This window comes from Petromyzon marinus, unplaced genomic scaffold, assembly GCF_048934315.1.
Source record: "Petromyzon marinus isolate PM22_M1 ecotype Great Lakes invasive population unplaced genomic scaffold, UKy_Petmar_22M1.pri1.0 PM_Scaffold_9, whole genome shotgun sequence".
In the NCBI taxonomy this organism is placed as follows: Eukaryota; Metazoa; Chordata; class Hyperoartia; order Petromyzontiformes; family Petromyzontidae; genus Petromyzon; species Petromyzon marinus.
The window spans coordinates 1-5,319 of record NW_027423699.1 but is presented as its reverse complement, the minus strand read 5'-3'; the positions used below and the strand labels follow the sequence as shown (position 1 = coordinate 5,319).

The following is a 5,319-nucleotide window of genomic DNA, read 5'->3' as shown; positions in this document are numbered from 1 at the left end:
CTGCTGTGCTTTAGCCACCCGGCGCTCCGCTCGTTCTGAGCGTCGCTCCTCCGCCCTCCGTTGTTGTTGGAGGGCGACTGCCTCCAACTGCCCAGTAGCATCCTTCACGAGCCTCCTCCACAGAGGCCGATCTTGACACCGCTGGTACCAGTCATCGGCAAGTCCACTCAGCTCCACGTCCTCCTGTACCACATCACCCCATCTCCTCTCCACAGACACACACAGAGACACAGACATAGACACACAGACATAGACATACAACAACCGCCATTCGCCACTAAGTGGCGGTGACGTCACCACGACGCTTGTGCCAGGCTATGTGCACCCTGAGGCCACGTGAAGTGTCGAACGCCCGCTGGCAGGAGGTCACGGGGCAGACCCAGGTGCCACGGGTCGACTGACTGAGATGACTGGCTGATGCACCACCTGTGCCCCCTACTGTGCCAACCTGCTGTGCTTTAGCCACCCGGCGCTCCGCTCGTTGTTGTGAGCGTCGCTCCTCCGCCCTCCGTTGTTGTTGGAGGGCGACTGCCTCCAACTGCCCAGTAGCATCCTTCACGAGCCTCCTCCACAGAGGCCGATCTTGACACCGCTGGTACCAGTCATCGGCAAGTCCACTCAGCTCCACGTCCTCCTGTACCACATCACTCCATCTCTTCTCTAGCCCGTGCCGCGCCCGCTTAGCCCCCTCAATCCGGCCAAACAAAAGCTGTTTCGGCATGCGGTGGCTGGGCATGCGGGCTACATGACCCAGCCATCGCAGCCTTGCCTGCCGGAGGAGCTCACCGATGGAACCCTGCCCAGATCTTTCAAGGATTTGTGAGCTCCTCACACAATCCAGTCTGGTTAAACCCAGGATGGATCGTAGGCAGGCCAGCCTAAATGTTTCTAACCGGCGAAGATGTTCCATTAGGGGGGTCCACGTTTCGCAAGCGTAGAGAAGGGAGGGAATGACCGTGGCCGAGAAGACCTGAAGCTTAGTGCGGAGCGACAGACCAGGTAGCTTCCACACAGCGTTACGCAACCGATGAAAAGATATTGCCGCTCGACTGATTCGGAGTGAGACCTCTGCTGTTAAACTGGAGCCAGTCATAAGCACACTGCCCAGGTATGGGAAACTCTCCACTCCCTCCACAACTGCCCCATCACCGATTGGGAGTTGTGGGGGTGGAGTGTCCGATGGTACAAAATACCCAGGCAGGTGCTTAGTTTTGGTGGGGCTGATGGTAAGGCCCCACCTCTTAGTGGCACGCTCCAGTCTCAGCAGCAGCGTTCCAGTCTCAGCAGCAGCGTCTCCAACTCCTCCTCTGACTGAGCAGCTATTACCAAATCATCAGCATACATAACGTGGTTGAGCAATAGGGAGCCATCCCTTGACCGCACCCGGGCATCGATTAGCCTCCCATTATATCTGTACCATATGGAGATTCCCCCGGTACAGCTATTGAAGGCTTCACGAACTACGTGGTCAAAATAGATGTTAAATAATGTGGGAGCCAGAGGACATCCCTGTCGCACCCCAAGGTGTACAGGGAATGGCTCTGACTCCCGGCCACGTAGTTTTACCCGGGCCCGCTCACCATCATGAAGGTCCTTAATGATCGTGAGCAGAGGGTCAGGTACTCCAAAAGCACGAAGAACGACCCAGAGCCCAGGCCTACTGATGGTATCATAGGCCTTGACCTATGATACCATAGGTATCATAGGTCACACACAGACACACACACAGACATAGACACACAGACATAGACATACAGACACACACACAGACACACACAGACACACACAGACACACACACAGACATAGACACACAGACATAGACACACAGACATAGACACAGACACACAGACACACACACAGACACACACAGACACACACACATAGACACACAGACACACACACATAGACACACACAGACACACACACAGACACACACACAGACATAGACATACAGACACACTCACACAGACACACACATACAGACACACACAGACACACACAGACACACACACAGACACACACACACAGACATAGACACACAGACATAGACACACAGACACAGACACACAGACAGACACACACACACACAGACACACACAGACACACATACACACACAGACACACAGACAAACATACACACACAGACACACACAGACAAACATACACACACATACACACACACACAGACAGACACAGACACACGCACAGACACAGACAACACACCCACAGACAACACACACACAGACAACACACACACAGACACACACACAGACACACAGACAAAGATCCCCCATATAGCCTGAACAGACTGTAGGGGCAAGTGCTGTTAGCGAGCACCTATAAAGGCCTGAACGGTACACGAGGGGGTGGGTGGCCAACACCACGCCCGACCGCCTTTGTCTCCCTAGTGGCAATGTTTACACACCGCACCAGGTACTCATTTGAGGCTGAGTCGACCTAGGGGAGGCCCGGGACCGGTTCAGATAATCGTCACTGGTGTTGGCCGTGAGCAGGAATCGAACCCGGGTCGCCAGGTTCATAGCGCAGCGTAGCGCTAACCGCTACACTACCGCTCCCCACACACACACACACAGACACACACACACAGACACACACACACAGACAGACACACACACACAGACACACACACACAGACACACAGACACACACACACAGACACACACACACACAGACACACACACACAGACACACACACACAGACACACACACACAGACACACACACACAGACACACAGACACACACACACAGACACACAGACACACACACACAGACACACACACACAGACACACACACACAGACACACACACACAGACACACACACAGACACACACACACAGACACACACACACAGACACACACACACAGACACACACACACAGACACACACACACAGACACACACACACAGACACACACACACAGACACACACACACAGACACACACACACAGACACACACACACAGACACACACACAGACACACACACACAGACACACACACACAGACACACACACACAGACACACACACACAGACACACACACACAGACACACACACACAGACACACACACACAGACACACACACAGACACACACACACAGACACACACACACAGACACACACACACAGACACAGACACACACAGACACAGACACACACAGACACAGACACACACACACAGACACACACACACAGACACACACACACAGACACACACACACAGACACACACACACAGACACACACACACAGACACACACACACAGACACACACACACAGACACACACACACAGACACACACAGACACACACACACAGACACAGACACACACACACAGACACACACACACAGACACACACACACAGACACACACACACAGACACACACACACAGACACACACACACAGACACACACACACAGACACACACACACAGACACACACACACAGACACACACACACAGACACACAAACAGACACACACACACAGACACACACACACAGACACGCACACACAGACACGCACACACAGACACGCACACACAGACACACACACACAGACACACACACACAGACACACACACACAGACACACACACACAGACACACACACACAGACACACACACACAGACACACACACACAGACACACACACACACAGACACACACACAGACACACACACACAGACACACACACACAGACACACACACACAGACACACACACACAGACACACACACAGACACCCACACACAGACACACACACACAGACACACACACACAGACACACACACACACACAGACACACACACACAGACACACACACAGACACACACACACAGACACACACACACAGACACACACACACAGACACACACACAGACACACACACACAGACACACACACACAGACACACACACACAGACACACACACACAGACACACACACACACAGACACACACACACAGACACACACACACAGACACACACAAACAGACACACACAAACAGACACACACACACAGACACACACACACAGACACACACACAGACACACACACACACACAACAACAACAACAACAACCGCCATTCGCCACTAAGTGGCGGTGACGTCACCACGACGCTTGTGCCAGGCTATGTGCACCCTGAGGCCACGTGAAGTGTCGAACGCCCGCTGGCAGGAGGTCACGGGGCAGACCCAGGTGCCACGGGTCGACTGACTGAGATGACTGGCTGATGCACCACCTGTGCCCCCTACTGTGCCAACCTGCTGTGCTTTAGCCACCCGGCGCTCCGCTCGCTGTTGTGAGCGTCGCTCCTCCGCCCTCCGTTGTTGTTGGAGGGCGACTGCCTCCAACTGCCCAGTAGCATCCTTCACGAGCCTCCTCCACAGAGGCCGATCTTGACACCGCTGGTACCAGTCATCGGCAAGTCCACTCAGCTCCACGTCCTCCTGTACCACATCACTCCATCTCTTCTCTAGCCCGTGCCGCGCCCGCTTAGCCCCCTCAATCCGGCCAAACAAAAGCTGTTTCGGCATGCGGTGGCTGGGCATGCGGGCAACATGACCCAGCCATCGCAGCCTTGCCTGCCGGAGGAGCTCACCGATGGGACCCTGCCCAGATCTTTCAAGGATTTGTGAGCTCCTCACACAATCCAGTCTGGTTAAACCCAGGATGGATCGTAGGCAGGCCAGCCTAAATGTTTCTAACCGGCGAAGATGTTCCATTAGGGGGGTCCACGTTTCGCAAGCGTAGAGAAGGGAGGGAATGACCGTGGCCGAGAAGACCTGAAGCTTAGTGCGGAGCGACAGACCAGGTAGCTTCCACACAGCGTTACGCAACCGATGAAAAGATATTGCCGCTCGACTGATTCGGAGTGAGACCTCTGCTGTTAAACTGGAGCCAGTCATAAGCACACACACACACAGACACACACACACAGACACACACACACACACAGACACACACACACACACAGACACACACACACACACACAGACACACACACACAGACACACACACACAGACACACACACACAGACACACACACAGACACACACACACACAGACACACACACACACAGACACACACACAGACACACACACACAGACACACACACACAGACACACACACACAGACACACACACACAGACACACACACACAGACACACACACACAGACACACACACACACAGACACACACAGACACACACACACACAGACACACACACAGACACACACAGACACACACAGACACACACACACAGACACACACACACACACACAGACACACACAC

At 53.8% G+C, this 5,319-nt stretch overlaps 1 long non-coding RNA gene across 1 annotated transcript; it reads left to right on the top strand.

Annotated features, from left to right (window-relative positions):
- Positions 1-1,940, top strand: LOC142923916 (uncharacterized). The gene is made up of 2 exons (XR_012941018.1): positions 1-365; positions 1,707-1,940. It is a non-coding gene; the product is annotated as an uncharacterized LOC142923916 (long non-coding RNA).
- The last annotated feature ends 3,379 nt before the right edge of the window (positions 1,941-5,319 follow it).